General features: G+C 37.4%; 1 protein-coding gene across 1 annotated transcript in view; it reads right to left on the bottom strand.

The window, feature by feature from the left end:
- LOC137250635 (transmembrane protein 185B) overlaps window positions 1–19,573 on the bottom strand; it is a 127,710-nt gene extending 108,137 nt beyond the window's left edge. The window contains exon 1 of the mRNA XM_067783781.1: window positions 19,429–19,573. The gene's annotated coding sequence lies outside the window, so the exon portion shown is untranslated. The remainder of the gene's footprint in view (window positions 1–19,428) is intronic.
- Between the last annotated feature and the right edge of the window lie 278 nt (window positions 19,574–19,851).

Below are 19,851 nucleotides of genomic sequence, written 5' to 3'. Positions count from 1 at the left end.
CTAAAGTTATATTTCGCGTCAATAAAACAATCCAATTACCTTAACATATTTCATCCCTTTTTTCGTATTTGGTATAGAATTATGGCATTTTTTTCATTTTTCGTAATTTTCGATATCGAAAAAGTGTGCGTGGTCATAGTCGGATTTCGTTCATTTTTCATACCAAAATAAAGCGAGTTCAGATAAGTACGTGAACTGAGTTTAGTAAAGATATATCGATTTTTGCTCAAGTTATCGTGTTAACGGCCATGCGGAAGGACAGACGGACGACTGTGTATAAAAACTGGGCGTGACATCAACCGATTTCGCCCATTTTCACAGAAAACAGTTAACCCCATAAAATCTATGCCCCTACCAAATTTCAAAAGGATTGGTTAATTTTTGTTCGACTTATGGCGTTAAAAGTATCCTAGACAAATTAAATGAAAAAGGGCGGAGCCACGTCCATTTTGAAATTTTCTTTTATTTTTGTATTTTGTTGCACCATATCATTACTGGAGTTGAATGTTGACATAATTTACTTACATACTGTAAAGATATTAAATTTTTTGTCAAAATTTTACTTTAAAAAATTTTTTTTTTTAAAAGTGGGCGTGGTCTTTCTCCGATTTTGCTAATTTTTATTAAATGTACATATAGTAATAGGAGTAACGCTCCTGCCAAATTTCATCATGATATCTTCAACGACTGCCAAATTACAGCTTGCAAAAGTTTTAAATTACCTTCTTTTAAAAGTGGGCGGTGCCACGCCCATTGTCCAAAATTTTACTAATTTTCTATTCTGCGTCATAAGTTCAACTCATCTACCAAGTTTCGTCGCTTTATCGGTCTTTTGTAATGAATTATCGCACTTTTTCGTTTTTTCGAAATTTGCGATATCGAAAAAGGGGGCGTGGTTATAGTCCGATATCGTTCATTTTAAATAGCGATCTGAGATGAGTGCTCAGGAACCTACGTACCAAATTTCATCAAGATACCTCAAGATTTACTCAAGTTATCGTGTTAACGGACGGACGGACGGACGGACATGGCTCGATCAAATTTTTTTTCGATCCTGATTATTTTGATATATGGAAGTATATATCTATCTCGATTCCTTTATATATGTACAACCAACCGTTATCCAATCAAACTTAATATACTCTGTGAGCTCTGCTCAACTGAGTATAAAAAAAGAGAGTCGAAAAATTAGGACCGCCCTAATGTAAACAGATAATTCCAAAATTGTAGCAAACAATCAAAAAGTTTTTATCATATTTCCATTTGCATGCAATTTAATTGTAGTCGCAAAATTGTACGAAATTCAGAAGTATTTATTAACAACTTAATCCCAAACCTTATAACCTCGCAGATATCGAGCGATCTCTTAGTCTTATGTTACATGATTTTAGTCAGGCGGAAATTTACAAGCAGAAAAGTATCTTTCCTTCTGTATGATTTTAATACATCGATCTGTTTCTTAAAACTTGATCGGAAGATTTCGCAGTTTGGTACGAAATTTTTTAATTTTTCAACTGGAGCGCCACCTATCGCAATTTATCCCCTTATTCAAAGCATGGTAATCTGCTTCTCAATTACGTATGAGGTATTAAGTTTTAGCTCAAGGGAAAACCACTCAAAACGTGATCGCCTAATGTCAGCCATTCAGTACTATTTTCTTAAATATCTAGAACCGTGCGACATCAAGCGAAACTTTTTGCATTGACCTCTGAAGGACATTTTATGTTTTAAGACTCTAGCTCACTTTGAAGTTACTAAAAACTGATCGCGAAATTTCAAATCATTTTAAATATCAGCACCACCTAGCGGTAATTTTTTTGTCTTTTTGTTGCATTGTCATAGCGCCTTAAACTAAGTGTAATACTAATTTCACACAGACGGCTTATTGAATAATAAAGGCAATTTTCTACATTAAGACGCTTATTGAGCTCAATCTTCCCTACAAAATTCGAATCTATTATTATTTCATTAGTAGCTAATCGAATGCCTAATGAAGTCAAAAGCACAATGCAACTCTGTTGGCAGCGTTCCGCTTCCGTTTCCGTTTCTTAGTTTTCAAAGCAAATGTCATTGTCTGCATGGCGGAACGATACAAGGTGGCCGCATCGAACAGCTGATTATAACCTTTTTTATTTGATTTGATACATCAACTACCGGCGCAGTACGATTTTGACATTTGTCCATCGAATTTACAAGTACATGGAATTTTTTTTGTTTGTAGGTATGTCATCATGCTCCCACCTTGTATCGTTCCGCCATGATTGTCTGTCTCATCCTTCATACTAATCGAGCAGTTACTTCTGTGTGAAAGCAAAAAATTTACGATTTCATTAGCAGGTGAAATGAGATCATTAAGTTTCTGTGTGAAAACAGTATAATACTGTTTTCACACAGACGGCTTATTGAATAATAAAGGCAGTTTTCTACATTAAGACGCTTATTGAGCTCAATCTTCCCTACAAAATTCGAATCTATTATTATTTCATTAGTAGCTAATCGAATGCCTAATGAAGTCAAAAGCACAATGCAACTCTGTTGGCAGCGTTCCTCTTCCGTTTCCGCTTCTTAGTTTTTGGTGTGTTCCGTGCTTAAAAATGCCATTTGTCAAAGCAAATGTCATTGTCTGCATGGCGGAACGATACAAGGTGGCCGCATCGAACAGCTGATTATAACCTTTTTTATTTGATTGGATACATCAACTACCGGCGCAGTACGATTTTGACATTTGTCCATCGAATTTACAAGTACTTGGAATTTTGTTTGTTTGTAGGTATGTCACCATGCTCCCACCTTGTATGGTTCCGCCATGATTGTCTGGATGAGACATACTAATCGAGCAGTTACTTCTGTGTGAAAACAAAAAATTTACGATTTCATTAGCAGGTGAAATGAGATCATTAAGTTTCTGTGTGAAAACAGTATAAGGCTTCAAGTTTCTAGCGCAATAAAATATCTCTATCCCTGTCCCATGTAGTAGATATTATTGTCCTAAATATTTCACTTAAAAAAGGTTCTAAGCTATATTCAAAGTTTCACCACTCTGGGTTATCGAAAAGTTATTAAAACTCTACCCCAAACTTTTCGAGTGCGAAAGTTTCTTCGCTTATGTTGTAGTGCCATCTTGTTCTGAAGTGTCATCATGTTCTGAAGTTCCAAGCACCGCGGAAGGTTCCACAAATATAGATTGTAAGATTCCCAAATTTGGTATTGAAATATGTAGTAAAATAAGTGAAATTATAAGAGTTAAATAACTTCAAATTTCATTACATCTAGGCCGAAACTCTTTTTTTTGCGATACCCAAATATATTTGAAACTAGTTAAGCGTACTTTTTATTTGCCTATAAAGTACATAATTCAATTTCTGGTAGGGCTGTTACGTATACGCAGTGGTGTACTGCCAACTGAATAAACTAATATTTACCATTAGATTGATACAATAACAATGCAACTTACACAATCTCATAGTAAATGTTAGATACTGCTGTGATTTCAATTCATCGAAAGAAATCCAATACAATATGTATTTAATTCAATTTTGATTGCTGTGCCATTCCATATATACTACACACACATATAAACATATACTTGTCTACCACCAATTGAACATTTTGGTGTAATTTTATTGTGTCGCAGCAATTTCGTTGAACTGAAAATTCAGATGAACTGGAAATTGCTGCCTCATGAGAATAGTAGAGTTTCAAGAAATGCACAAAAAATTGAGTGCAAAAACCACTACAGTAATTGGTTTAGTACATGATTTTTCAATTACCATTAATACGAGGGCTGTTTGATATTACATTGACTTTTTGTTTAAAAGACAGGTCTCGCTGTGGTAAATGGGTGTTAATTATCTCTAATAGTCTCATATTTACATCTGTTAAAACTCTAAAAACAGACGTTTGCTTTTTAATGACCTCTTCATATCTACTGATCTCCTACTGGTCGTCTTCTTTATGCGTTTTGTGGCATTGTGACTACACATGTATGCGGTCCAAAAATTTCGAATAATGTTCGCCAGTGATCGATTTAATAGAACAAGAGCCCGTGACTGCCAGACCTTTGTCATTTTATAAAAGTTGAAATTTCGTCAGTGCATACTTCCAACTGAAGCAGGATCGGTGGTCTATTATAAAACTTGAGTCATAGTAGCTTTAACAGATATCGTGCGAAAATTTTGCAGGAAAATAGACCTTTCTTTCGTCATTTTATAAAGACTGATTTTCATATTTGGTCTTCGTCACATATAAGAAGCAACTAGGCTCATTGCCAGACAATTTCCATAGTGGCTTTGTCCAGCTAGATACTTTTTTAATGCAAAACTGTACTTTTTCATAAAATGAAAGCTGAAAGTTTTTTACGGCAAACAAAATTTCAAAAGTTTTTTTTAAAGATTTTATATTCGAAATTCAGTATAAAATTGATTCCATGTTCTTTGAAGTTTAGAAGGATTAAAAGTGTCTGGCTGGACAAAGCCACTATGGAAATTGTCTGGCAATGAGCCTAGTTGCTTCTTATATCGTGACGAAGAACATATATGAAAATCAGTCTTTATAAAATGACGAAAGAAAGGTCTAATGACAAAGGTCTGGCAGTCACGGGCTCTTAGACTATAACCTTTTCAAAGTAAATCGTTCCAATACGACTTTTCAAAGTAGCTAATCAATGTGAATTAAACCTCTCCCTTCTTTGATGCACGTTCCCATGGAAAAATTTAGTTTCTTGGTTTCTAGTTTGTGGAATTGATCCGTAGTTTCTTCTTCTTTATCATATATATTATTTATAATTGCTGCTTTTATGTACGGGTCCCTTTTTCGCTCTTATTTGGCATCCAAATCTATAAATAAAGTTTTGGTTGTAAAGATGGAGATTTGGGATATTAGCGAGCTTTGGGCAATTTTGGTCGTAGTGCTTTTGTTTAGCTATATTTTATTAAAATAATTTGTTAAAAATAAACGATTGTGAGCGCACAAAGAAATCTATTTGTACTATGGCACTATTGTGAATATTTGCACTGCATTACCCTAAATGACAGCGCAAGTTGTAAATTAATAGAACAGCTAATTTCTGTTGATATTTTATAAGAGACTTTTACATTGGTTGCGCAAGATGCGAACGGGTCAGGCTCGTTCTACTTTAATTATAATTCACGTGTTGTCTGCTTTCATTGGCTGTCAAATACAGCAGTTTGGCAGTTGATGTGACCAGCGTTGCGTTTAAATTTACTGCGGCTCAAAAAAAAAAGTCACCGAACTATCAAACAATCCTCGTAATAAGCTTGATATCGGGTCATTAGCCTTTTTGTTGGCAAGAGATTGTAGTTGTGTAGCAGAGTAAAAGCAGTTGGGATGAAAGCATTTAGGCGGCTTTTCTTATGCCATCATCATCGTCTTCAGTGCCATAAATTGGTGCTGTGCTAACTATTAATCCCTTTTGGTCATGCCATCACAAAAAACGTATGTCATATCTTCTTATTGATATCGGAAAATTCAAAAGATTCGAAGTCGTCCTCGATTTGTTTCTCTTCATTGAGTAAAGGGAAATTTGAAAAAGGTTCGCCCGCATTAATTGGCGTAAGACTTTACCGTTGGAGTGTGGATTGGTTCAAAGGGCTGAATCCTTGCGTGACGAATCTCTTAGTAGTGCTGACGGAGATGTTCCCTAATATCTCTGGGGGTCGGAGCCTCATCAATCAGTTGTCTGCTAGAATTACCAGGTTTCTGAGTATTTAATAGAAGCTGTTCAGCAATTCGTTTCCTTCGTTCATGGGGACCATTTTCGCTTCACGATTCGTGGCAGCTCTGAGCCCGGTGTTTTGAAAGGATTGCAGATTCCTTCAGTTTGTTTCATTTAAGCTCGGCGATCATATCGGATACGCATGACACACGAGCAGCTGTCCAATTGCTTCATAAGTAGCTTCAGAGCTTCCTTGTATTGGCCTCAAGTGGTTTGGATGCAATTGATGTTGTAACTGAAACTCTTTCTGTGAAGGTTTTTAAGCATCGACAGGAAAATTGTGTCCAGTGTTTTTTATGTTTGATGGCTTCTTCAACCTTTTCAGCGGTGATGGCAATAGGTGACACAATATGTCCATTGGGCTGTGGTCTGGATTTGTCAGCCGAAGAATGCATTAGGTATTACCGGCAGAAAGCGATCGCGCTATTCTTCGCATCCAATAGCACTTTATTACCAAAGGCAATACACATTGTGACGAATATTAGCATCACTAACATGATACTAGTATCACTAAGCTGATACTAAGCAGCCACTCGTATGTACGTAAACAAATCAAACATCATTTACACACATATGTACATTAGACTGGGTCGAAAAAAAAGTTGCCAATGTCCGCCCCTAAATTTGAAGGTTATGTTGGGAGGGTTTCGGAAAAATTTTTTAAAATTTTTTTTGATCCTTCGAAATACAGCCGAAAATGTTTTTTCGTTGTAACTTGGTTATTTGACGTCCGATTTTTGTATGTCATTATTTTGGCCTTGAGAAGCTTCACATTTCCGTTTAATGTCCTTTTAAGCTATGAAGGCGTTTTCACATGATTAGGTCAGCTAACAAAATTTTACCCCCCCCTAATGTATGCTTTTTTCCTTACCAAACGAAAGCACTTAAAACTTCAAAAAAATGTTGCTTTGAAACCATATTAATAAAATAATAAACAAAGAAGTTATAGCACTTTCAATATTTATTGCAACTGTTATTTTGCCTGATTCTTATTATACTTAGACATGGAACTCATGATATTTTTGGAGGAAAAATTGCAGGGTTTGCATTGAAAAGTTAATAAAGATATGCCAAATATCATGAATAGCGGAAGTCAAAGTAAATAAGTGAGTCAAACCTAAGCGAGAAATCAACTTTTTTTCTGTGTATTGGACAAAGCCCACTTTTTTGTAGAGATTGGGGCTTAAGTAAACAAATTACTATCTCCGTTCTTCGAACTTAGCCTCCGAAAAATAGATATCGGCTTACGAAGTTCGAAATTCTACATTTCGAACCAACCCAGTCTAATGTACATACAAGGCAGCGAAGAGATACTCGCAAACACACGTAATCATCAGCCGAAGTAGTACTCACGCATACATCCGCATATGGCTATAAGAGGAACATAAACTACAAATAGGTATACCTGTATATAGCTAATAACCAAGCAAAGGATACAATTGTTCTGGAATACAGTTTCGCGAAATGACTAGACCTCGGGAGAAATGGATGAATGAGAAAACTGAGAGTATAAAAGCAGCGCAAGCTGAGGAATCAGTTTCAGTTTTGATTTAAGCACGTTATTGGTTGTGAAGTAAGAGTTATTGTGAAGTCCTCTCAAAGTAGTCTAATAAAGACCATTTTGCATTACTGAATATTGGAGTGGAAGCCGTAAGTAAAGCAGCAAAGGCTACTGCAGACTCGTGTGAACAAAAGGTGTTTATCTCGCATAGCACACCATCTAGAAGCGTGTTAGAGTGCAAAAAAAAACACCTGAAAAGCATTGATTCTTGCTAAAGTTCATGTAAGTATGTCTGTACCCAGTTACAAAGCCTGAGGTGGATAGGAATATTTGTATGCTGTATATGGGGAAATCCACCAAACTTTGCTTTTTTTGAAACATGGAATCACGCAAATATCTTTTTGTTAGGAACATTGAGGGGTAAATTGGAGCAATAGTGCATCGCCGTTACTCGTCTTACATAATGCCTCAAAAAGATATAGTAAAAAGATCGAGCAAAATATATATAAATTGAGGTCCCAATGTTAAATATATATTGATTTCAACTCTTCTGTACCGATTATATCGAAATTATAACAAAATATGGAGATATATGCAGCTGTTAGCTATGTAAAATTGTTTTGATACACGAAACCCGGTTTTGTAGATATCGGTAAAAATATAAAACCGAATAACCGCCAAATATTTTTTACAAAGTTTGCAACACATTTATTTTAACACCTTTCTACCGATTCTTTTGAAACTTTAAAAACATATAGATATGTGAACGAAGTATGTTTAGGTCAAAAAGTTTTAATACCTGAGATCCGGTTTTGGAGATATTGATAAAAATATAAACCCGGAAAACCTTAAATTTTTTTACGTATTTAAACACTTCTTAGCCGATTGTGTTGAAATTTTATCAAGATGTACATATCTATGTGGGGTATATTTAGGTAAAATTTTGTTGATACCCGAAACCCGGTTTTAGAGATATCGGCAAAAATATGAAACCGGGTAACAGTCAAATATTTCATACCTGTTTGTTAATTTTTTCTCTACACCACAGTAAATTCGATGTGCCCCTTTCAGTTTTGAAGGTAGAGGCAGAAAAGTGGAAGCACTTGGTTGCGTAAATTTTTTTCAGGAGCATGTTTTTTGTGGGAACAGCTACAATTTTACTTTTATCACTTCATACCGATTGTTTATTTTTTCTTTACACCACAGTGGTACACCATCAATTGCCTCATCTTGGAATATTCCCGCAAGGAATATTGATGTTTGTACACGGGGCAAATATGCGAAATTTTCGCCAAAAATTGGCAATCGTCAAAAAGTGTAGAAATTTTTATTTTTTTTTAAATTTTTGTACCAAATTTGTGTTTATTTTCATTTACTTATAAATAAAACCTGGTTAAAAAAACAAAACATTTTTCTACTTTTTGAAGATTGCCAATTTTTGTCGGAAATTTCGTATATTTGCCCCATGTGCAAACATTAATAACTTTCCTTGCGTGAATATTCCAAGATGAGGCAATTCATGGTATACTACTGTGGTGTTGAGAAAAAAATAACAAACGGGTATGAAGTGATAAAAGTAAAATTGTAGCTGTGCCCACAAAAAACATGCTAATGAAAACAAGTAAGGAAGGTTAAGTTCGGGTGTAACCGAACATTACATACTCAGTTGAAAGCTATGGTGACAACATAAGGGAAAATAACCATGTAGGAAAATGAACCGAGGGAAACCCTGGAATGTGTTTGTATAACATGCGTATCAAATGAAAGGCATTAAAGAGTATTTTATGAGGGAGTGGACCATAGTTCTATAGGTGGACGCCATTTAGGGATATAGCCATAAAGGTGGATCAGGGTTGACTCTAGAATGCGTTTGTACGATATGGGTATCAAATGCAAGGTGTTAATGAGTATTTTAAAAGGGAGTAATCCTTAGTTCCATAGGTGGACGCCGTTTCGAGATATCGCCATAAAGGTGGACCAGGGGTGACCCTAGAATTTGTTTGTACAATATGGGCATCAAACGAATGGTGTTAATGAGTATTTTAAAAGGGAGTGGGCCTTAGTTCTATAGGTGGATGCCGATCCGAAATATCACCATAAAAGTGGACCAGGGGTGACTCTAGAATGTGTTTGTACGATATGGGTATCAAATGAAAGGTGTTAATGAGTATTTTAAAAGGGAGTAATCCTTAGTTCCATAGGTGGACACCGTTTCGAGATATCGCCATAAAGGTGGACCAGGGGTGACCCTAGAATTTGTTTGTACAATATGGGTATCAAAAGAAAGGTGTTAATGAGTATTTTAAAAGGGAGTAATCCTTAGTTCCATAGGTGGACGCCGTTTCGAGATATCGCCATAAAGGTGGACCAGGGGTGACCCTAGAATTTGTTTGTACAATATGGGTATCAAAAGAAAGGTGTTAATGAGTATTTTAAAAGGGAGTAATCCTTAGTTCCATAGGTGGACGCCGTTTCGAGATATCGCCATAAAGGTGGACCAGGGGTGACCCTAGAATATGCTTGTACAATATGGGCATCAAACGAAAGGTGTTAATGAGTATTTTAAAAGAGAGTGGGCCTTCATTCTATAGGTGGACGCCGTTTCGAAATATCCCCACAAACGTGGACCAGGGGTGACTCTAGAATGTGTTTGTACGATATGGGTATCAAATTAAAGGTATTAATGAGGGTTTTAAAAGGGAGTGGTGGTTGTTGTATAGGTGGTCGCATTTTCGAGATATCGCCATAAAGGTGGACCAGGGGTGACCCTAGAATCTGTTTGTACAATATGGGTATCGAAAGAAAGGTGTTAATGAGTATTTTAAAAGGGAGTAATCCTTAGTTCCATAGGTGGACGCCGTTTCGAGATATCGCCATAAAGGTGGAGCAGGGGTGACCCTAGAATTTGTTTGTACAATATGGGTATCAAAAGAAAGGTGCTAATAAGTTTTTTAAAAGGGAGTAATCCTTAGTTCCATAGGTGGACGCCGTTTCGAGACATCGCCATAGAGGTGGGCCAGGGGTGACTCTAGAATTCGTTTGTGCAATATGGGTATCAAACGAAAGGAGTTAATGAGTATATTAAAAGGGAGTGGGCCTTAGTTCTATAGGTGGACGCCTTTTCGAGGTATCGCAATAAAGGTGGACCAGGGGTGAGTCTAGACTTTGTTTGTGCGATATTAGTATCAAATGAAAGGTGCTAATGAGTATTTTTAAAAGGGAGTGGGCCTTCGTTCTATAGGTGTTCGCCTTTTCGAAATATCGCCATAAAGGTGGACCAGGGGTGACTTTAGAATATGTTTGTACGATATGGATATCAAATGAAAGGTGTTAATGAGTATTTTAAAAGGGCGTGGGGCTTAGTTCTATAGGTGGGCGCCTTTTCGAGATATCGCCATAAAGGTGGACCAGGGGTGACTCTAGAATGAGTTTGTACGATATGGGTATCAAATTAAAGGCATTAATGAGAGTTTTAAAAGGGAGTGGTGGTAGTTGTATATGTGAAGGCGTTTTCCAGATATCGACCAAAATGTGGACCAGGGTGACCCAGAACATTATCTGTTGGATACCGCTAATTTATTTATATATGTAATACCTGCCAAGGTTTTAAGGGTTTTTTATTTCGCCCTGCAGAACTTTTTCATTTTCTTCTACTTAATATGGTAGATGTCACAACCATTTTATAAAGTTTTTTCTAAAGTTATATTTCGCGTCAATAAAACAATCCAATTACCTTACCATGTTTCATCCCTTTTTTCGTATTTGGTATAGAATTATGGCATTTTTTTCATTTTTCGTAATTTTCGATATCGAAAAAGTGGGCGTGGTCATAGTCGGATTTCATTCGTTTTTCATACCAAGATAAAATGAGTTCAAGTAAGCACGTGAACGAAGGTCATTAAAGATATGTAGATTTTTGCTCAAGTTATCGTGTTAACGGCCATGCGGAAGGACAGACGGACGACTGTGTATAAAAACTGGGCGTGGCATCAACCGATTCCGCCCATTTTCCCAGAAAACAGTTAACGTCATAAAATCTATGCCCGTACCAAATTTCAAAAGGATTGGTTAATTTTTGTTCGACTTATGGCGTTAAAAGTATCCTAGACAAATTAAATGAAAAAGGGCGGAGCCACGCCCATTTTGAAATTTTCTTTTATTTTTGTATTTTGTTGCACCACATCATTACTGGAGTTGAATGTTGACATAATTTACTTATATACTGTAAAGATATTAAATTGTTTGTTAAAATTTTACTATAAACAAATTTTTTTTTTAAAAGTGGGCGTGGTCCTTATCCGATTTTGCTAATTTTTATTAAGCGTAGATATAGTAATAGGAGTAACGTTCCTGCCAAATTTCATCATGATATCTTCAACGACTGCCAAATTACAGCTTGCAAAATTTTAAATTACCTTCTTTTAAAAGTGGGCGGTGCCACGCCCATTGTCTAAAATTTTACTAATTTTCTATTCTGCGTCATAAGTTAAACTCATCTGCCAAGTTTCGTCGCTTTATCTGTATTTTGTAATGAATTATCGCACTTTTTCGGTTTTTCGAAATTTTCGATATCGAAAAAGTGGGCGTGGTTATAGTCCGATATCGTTTATTTTAAATAGCTATCTGAGATGAGTGCTCAGGAACCTACATACCAAATTTCATCAAGATACCTCAAAATTTACTCAAGTTATCGTGTTAACGGACGGACGGACGGACGGACGGACGGACATGGCTCAATCAAATTTTTTTTCGATCCTGATTATTTTGATATATGGAAGTCTATATCTATCTCGATTCCTTTATATATGTACAACCAACCGTTATCCAATCAAACTTAATATACTCTGTGAGCTCTGCTCAACTGAGTATAAAAATTTACGGAACCAAGTGCTTCCACTTTTCTGCATCTACCTTCAAAACTGAAAGGGCACATCGAATTTGAAGCCCCAGGTATTTTTAGTCCCTGATAGGCTATTATCGTGCATAATCCAAATTTCAATACTCAGTTGCTTCAAAAAGCTATAACCAAAAAACTGTCAATATTGAAAATGACGAAAAAAAGGTATCGCTTATTTGATTGATGATAGTTTTGAGTATTGGAGGGGCACATTAATTTTGCTCATACTTTTAGAATCTCCGTCTCAAAAACAACATTCAATTTAAATTCCATAGCGTTTCAGCGATGCCTTAAAATTTTATCGAAAATAGAAAAAAAAAATCAAGCGTATCGCTTGAAAAAGTGTAACAATCGATGTTCTTTACGTTTCGAAGTTCTGCAAAAACTTGCTATTAACTTTCTTGATTTTTAAAATCATCAGATCGGATAGTCAAAAGGTCAAACTTAATGTCCTTGCACTTTTTGTGGCCTTAAGTTTTTTGCCCGTGTGTAAAACCCGAGTATCCAAAAAAGTAAAAGTTTTTGGGATTTGCTTATATACTTATACGTTTGCTATGCATGTTGTGTGGTTTAGTTTCTGGTAGCACCTCCTAGAAGTCTGAGTATGTTCCACATACACCACATAACAGCAAGCTTTAAGCAAACGCAAAAAAAAGAAATTATTTTTCCTTATAAGTTTTCGTTAAATACTTGACAGTTCTTTCACCTTTTATCTCACTTTCTTTAAGTATTTGCACTAAAATATAACTGTGAGTTTGTTAAAAAAATGACCACCCACTATTCGCACCACACCACCAAGTGGCTACTAAGCGTTCTAATGAGTTTTCCTTAGCGCATCAAAAGTACTTAGCTGTGGCTAAGTAGTGAGTGAGTGTTATGAGCTCATTTAAATGTTAAGTGTAATTTGGTATAGCGAGGGCCATTCTTGTACATCTGCTACTGTTTTGTTTAAGCATACTTTGATGCTTAACATGTTAATTAGCACTGCTTTGTGGGCGTGAAAAGCGTGGAATAAAACATCTTAGAAGCTTTTGCATTTCAAACGAAAGTGATTAAGCTTTGTTAAAAAACATCAAGGAATATTTAGAGGATTACATTGTGTTTCTATTCTTCTTTTAAAATCACACTATTGCAGGCGGGGCTAGATCAAGCAGCTGCTTGCTAGGGTATCAAGGTTTGTGACAATTAAGTAAAAACAGTTTGTTCAGTATTTCTTTATGCTCTTTATTATTGAGTTCTTTTGCCTCACTATGTAGCTGACGTTCAGTGGTCATAGGAACACATCCTGTTGCAGTTCTGGGTGCAGCATTTTGGTGTGCCTGCAGCCTTTTCCAATGTGTGTTTTTAAGACCAAGCGGTCAAACTGGTGAACTGAGGATTTTCTTGCGGCTTTGTACTTAAGATACAATTCTTGTGGCATGCGTCTTGTAAGAATGTTATTGAACATTATCCCTAAGATCTTTGGATGACTGACAGTCCGTGTCGTAACACCATCGACGAGGACGTCCAATATTTGCGTTATCTCTTCCTTTCACGTCGTAAACAGAGTGGCCGTAAATTTGGTTGGTGATAGTACCAGGTTGCGCGAGGTGAAGAAAATAGAAAGGCTGGGGAGATAGCTGTTTTATTTTCTCTAGAAACTAGTTTGACTATTGGAGGGCCATATCCCGTTGCCATTATCGTGCAGTCCTTGTATATTGGAACGATTTTCCGTCATCCTTTTTAAATTTGGTTTGGAAACAAACCGGTTTCGGCGCTGGCCCATCTTACTTACTTACTTAATTGGCGCTTAACCGTCTAAACGGTTATGGCCGTCCAACAAGGCGCGCCAGTCGCTCCTTCGCTCCGCCAACCGGCGCAAATTGGTCACACCAAGGGAGTTTAAATCGTTTTCCACCTGGTCCTTCCAACGGAGTGGGGGCCGCCCTCTACCTCTGCTTCCATAGGCGGGTTCCGATAGAAACACTTTCTTGGCCGGAGCATCATCTTTCATTCGCATAACATGGCCTAGCCAGCGCAGCCGCTGCGTTTTAATTCGCTGGACTGTGTGCGTATAGCTCGTACAGCTCATCATTAAATCTTCTTCGGTACTCGCCATCGCCAACGCGTAGAGGTCCATAAATCTTTCAAAGAACTTTTCTCTCGAACACTCCCAAAGCCGCTTCATCTGCTGTTGTCATGGTCCATGCTTCTGCCCCATATAGCAGGACGGGTACGATAAGTGACTTGTAGAGTATGATTTTCGTTCGCCGAGAGAGGACTTTACTTTTCAATTGCCTACCTAGTCCAAAGTAGCATTTATTGGCAAGATTGATTCTTCGCTGGATTTCAGTGCTGATGTTGTCGCTAGTGTCGATGCTGGCCCATCATAAGTGTAATATTCGATAGTAACTGCTTCTGGTGGAGAAGGGAGCTTTGATATGTAGAAATTAAACAGAAGTGGGGATAGGATACCACCCTGTGGTACACCATGTTTAATTATCCTAGATTTTGATGTTTCGTTCCTATATTGAATCGACGCTTGCCGACTATTCAGATAATTAGGAGTCCATATTTTTAGACAAGGAGGAAGGGGTGAGCCTTCCATGTCATTGACTGGGTCAAGAGCTTTTGAGAGGTAAAAGGTCACGATCACCGTCCTATTATGCGTTTTCCTGTTTGAGTGAGGAGTTTATCTGAGTGTTTATAGTGGTTAGCGCGGTGATAGTGCTATGCATTTGATGGCTGGTTTCTAAAGATTTAGTAGTGGAATTATCTTTGCCATTTTCCATTGTTCGGGAATGACAAAGGACTTCATGGTAGAGTTAAAAACCGTGCGCCAGGTAGTTTGTTTCCTCAGCCCCAAGGTCTTTTAGCATTGGCATGGCTATTCCGTCTGGGCCTATTCTTTAAGAGGGCTTGGCCCTTTTAATGGTTTTTTGAACCTCTGTGGGGGTGATGGTAATGAGTGACACGTCGTGCTTTTGTTGCGGTGGGCAGGTGGCCAGATGCTAAGGTAAGCATTGCCTACCATTCGACGCAGTTTACGAGTCCTGCGCTGTCGATGGAAAAGTCTGACGAGCAGTGACAGTTTTCTGCGTTCCGAGTGGGTCATCCCATGTACAGTGCAGAAATTCTTATTTTCTGTTGCGCTAGCTGTCTGTCTCTGGTGTCGACTGGCAAGCTGGAATGACAGAGGTGGTGTGCGTTGAAATCGGCAATAATAAGATGGTTTTCGCCTCCAAGTAGAGCGCTGATATGAGGGCGATAGCCATTAGGACAGCAGGTGGCAGAAGATATATAGATTTTAATTACTTAAAGGTCGCCATCACCTGACCGGATGTTTATGCCTTGACTTTCTAAGGTTTTACCCCTGCGGCTGATGTTGGGTTCATATATATTATATTGCATGAGATTGCTTATAAAGGCAAGTCCTCCATTATCGATTGTGCGATATTTTCTATGGATGTTATAGCTATCGAAAGTTCGGAAGTCCGATTCGCTTTGTTTTTTGAATTTCGGCTATACGGATAATATTTTTATTCATGTAATAAACTATAACTATCTCCGTGATCTTTCCGGTAAACCAGTTTAAACTCACTTGCAGAGTTCTGAATTGCAGGGGGGGGGGGGGGTGGGCAGTAGTCTCCCTGGCGGTAAGATATGGGTGGACACGCCTTGAGGGATTTAGGTTTTGTCCTATGTGCTGTGCGAGTTCTGCTGGAGTACCTTGGTTGATGATTGGTACTTGCGCTTAGGTAGCACGGTGTAATAAATGCAACGATCGGACGGTTGCTCTTGATAGGCCCGGAACATATTTGAAGGTGACAGCGGCCAAGGCATGAGCTGCATTTGACTGAATCGCAATCATAAATAATTTAATTTGGCATACGGACCACATGGTGTGGGGGACTTGGAGCCGATGTATTTTCTTAAACGAGCGCGTGTGTCCAAAAAGGAGGCGCGAGACGTGAGCAAAGGCTGATTCTCGGCATTGCTTCTATGCATGCTACGTCACATACCGGCACAACAATGGGCATGATGGTGACGAGAAGAAGAAAAATAGAGGACCGAGTGCGAGAACCTTCAGATACAGGCTGATAGGAATGATTTCCGATGATAAAAGGTTTCAAAGGTTGGACAGATTTAAGCAGGCATGATAATAGCGACCTAGAAACTGACGAACAGGTTATGCTTAAGCTGTGGAGAAAGCACACTTTCTCATTGTCATAAAACGAGGTGGGAGAGGAAACCCTTGCAGCAAGACACCAGGTAATGACGGATGTATGGTTGGACGTTCACATATCTCCATTTTACAATTTAGATATCCTCTGTTCAAGATCAAATGATACCCGCGGAATAAATTTGGTTAATATCGCGTGTAAGGTTCGAGGTATTATATTGAGCGAAATGCTGAAGACCAAGTAAATCGACCATCCAACTTTATCAGTGCGCCTTGAGACCTACACCTTCAAAGCATTAATGACGTTTACCAACACCACAAGCTGCGGTATGATTTAAAGGGACCTCTCTAAGCCATTCACAACCAAACGTAGCTTCAGGCAAGACTTCTTCCTATCGTGATTTTTTTTTATCTGTAGCTGGATATTATACTTCTAGTAGTACACATAAGCCCTGATAGAATAATCTATTGTAAGAGCACCGCTGTCGTATGCTGGTGATATCATGCGGTCTTAATAAACACGCAGTAAGTTTGCCTTCTCTGGATTGGATAAAGGGCTGCAAAAGTGGATCTTGAGGTGAGCAATGAAAAACCGAAGTACTTGCTACCATCAGTGGACGAATAAGCGCATTAGTACCTTAGAACTGCGTTACTGTTGACGGATGAACATTCAAGACTCTAAAGGACTTAGTCCATCTGGGAAACAGCATTAACTGAGAAGACAATGTAAGCTTAGAAATCAGAAGGCGAATCACTCTTGCCATTAAATCCTGCCTTGGACCAAACAATTGAAAAGTGTCTCTTACGACGAGCGTAAATCATAATTTTCTCATCATACCTGTCCTGATATATCGGAATCATATACGGTGTCGAAGGAAGTTGGAATGTCCTTTGTAATATCCGCGGTGAAAGTTTTCAAGCCTTTTCGTTATGTCAACAGCGATATGGGAATAGACCTTCTTGACGTTCAACTTTAGATGGAATGCATTGGTTTTTAGTGCTAGATCTATAGGGGTTCTATCTCATTTAAACGCCCCTCACCTTTACACTTTGTTCAAGGAAGATGACCAGTCTAGCTTTACCTTCAATCCATCGCTACCGACGGGTAAATCTCTCTCTTCATTGTAGAAGATTAAGTCCTATATTTATTATCCTGCCGTTTCAAACGAATATCTAAAGAGGAGAAATAGCTTAATACAAGTGTGTGCCAATGCATATATTAATACGAAAAATAACGGTAAATCTACGGTCATTCACATGATGATGTGCCAGAAAATAAATGAGAGTTCAAGAGACACCCATTTTCATTGTGCCTAAATACTTAACAAGCGTATTTCACATACGATTTTCTAGTGGAAATAAATATACGAACATACATAAATACTCTTAAATACATGACGTGCACCGGATGCTTGGATGTAGTGCAATAACAATAACAATAACAAATTTGTGTCATGTAACAATTTCTAGACATTCTTGTAGTTTATATTCTTTATTTTTGTTAACGGACTAATAAATTTGTGAAATTTTTCATGGTGATGTATATCCACAGATTTACGAATAAATTAGGGTGGCTCGAAAAGAAAAATGATTGCCTCCTCCTGTTATGAGATAAATTTCTTGTGAAAAAAAGTTATAAGGGGAAAGAAGAGGAAAGGAAAGGGAAGTGAGGGAAAGGAAAGCAAAGGAAAGGAAAGGAAATGAAAGGAGAGGAAAGTTGGCTTGAGCAATTAAAACCATTTCAAACCATTGCGAGCGTGTCACACGTAATTCTTTTACAAAATGATCTTAATAATCTAACTAGTTGGAGCATTAAAAACAACCTACGACTGAACATAAAGCGTGCTTCCATATGACACTTTCGAAAAACCTTTATACAATTGAGTCCACGTACACCCTTTTTGGTGATAGCCTTTCAACCGTAGGCGAATTTGTTGATATTGGTATAATGTTCTATTCGAGCTTTACTTTTGCTAATCACATCAGCTACATCTTGCTCAAGGCCTATTCGAATCTGGCCTTCATACGGCGCTATGGCAAAGATTTTACAGATCCATGCACAAGAAAAACATTATATAATTCATTGGTGCGTTCAAAACTGGAATATGCCTCTATTATTTGGAATCCAATTTATTCTATTCATTCACTAAGACTGGAAAGAGTACAGAAGAGATTCGTTCGTTTTGCTCTTCAACGCCTTCATTTTTCTGATCCTATACCTTCGTATAGTGCTCGTTGCGCCCTCATAAGCATGAAGTCAATTGTGTCTAGACGGTCTAGCCAATCCCTGATGTTTATTTATGATTTAGTTTTTGGTTTGATTGACTGCCCGGAACTTTGGGGAAAATTACTTTCAATGGCTAGAGTGCATAGGACTTGCTGTCGCAGAATGCGTCCAGCCGGTTTACCTTATAAAATAAAGTATTTGTAGATATACATATATATGTGTTCTGTATATATATTAGGGTGGGTCGATTTATTAACCGATATCGCGCCATCGATTTTTCAATACGATTTGGGTTCAGGAAAACAAATTTCTACTACACATACCCAAAAAAATAATTGCCGAGTCTGCGAAATTTTATTGTTTTGACTTTGAATTTTAAGGTTTTCTTCATGCCCTACTAAACAAATTTTCATTTGATTGTAATATTTTCATGTATACCCTGTCCAACCCAAAAATGTCCGCTAAAAACGTTGACGATAACAGTTTTTTGAAAAAAAAAATATATATTTTTATTTTATAATTTTTAGCGGACATTTCTGGGTCGGACATGAAAATTTTACAATGGAATGCAAATTTTTTTAGTAGGTCATGAAAAAAACCTTAAAACCCAAAGTCGAAAAAAGTAAAAAAATGAAATTTCGCAGGCTCGAAAATTATTTTTGTTGGGTATGCGTAGTAGAACTTTGTTTTCCTGAACCCAAATCCTATCGAAAAATCGATGGCGCGATATCGGTTAACTTTCGTCCATACAAATCGACCCACCCTAATATATATACATGTGAATCAGCAAATATGTAAGTAAACTTGTACTCAGTGTCACCAGCCAAGAGTGAGCCTCACAGTTTATGAACATAAAAATATGTAAAAGAATTTTTGATTTATGCACTCGTTAGGGATAAGTACTTACATCTCACAAATTACGGATATTATTGTTCCGTTACATTCATGATAGGTATAAAGCCGTCGGCTCATCCGAAACCAGCAATGTCCTTCACAGATTTTTTGTTTTCCCTCAATGCAATAACAATGTGATTCTTTGTTATTGTTGTCATTATTTTCTACTTTGACGCATGTATGCACTCTTTGTGTCCTTGTTTGTTGCCCGTGCGGAAGTGTAGACAATTTGTTGAATTTTAAAAGTTTGAAACTTAAAAAAGTGGACGATTGCGGGGTGAAAATTAGACCTCACCTGCAAGAGAAAAGAATGAAAAATAAAAACCTTTAAAACTTTTTCTTTTATTTTTATCAACGCTATCATCGCTCTTTCGCCACTTCCGACTTTTCGCTTAAGTGAAAAATTAATGTTGAAAATTTAATCCATTTAAGCAGA

This window comes from Eurosta solidaginis, chromosome 4 (assembly GCF_040869045.1).
Source record: "Eurosta solidaginis isolate ZX-2024a chromosome 4, ASM4086904v1, whole genome shotgun sequence".
Classification (NCBI taxonomy): domain Eukaryota; kingdom Metazoa; phylum Arthropoda; class Insecta; order Diptera; family Tephritidae; genus Eurosta; species Eurosta solidaginis.
The sequence above is the reverse complement of the archived record's forward strand: the minus strand, read 5'-3'. Positions and strand labels throughout refer to the sequence as shown.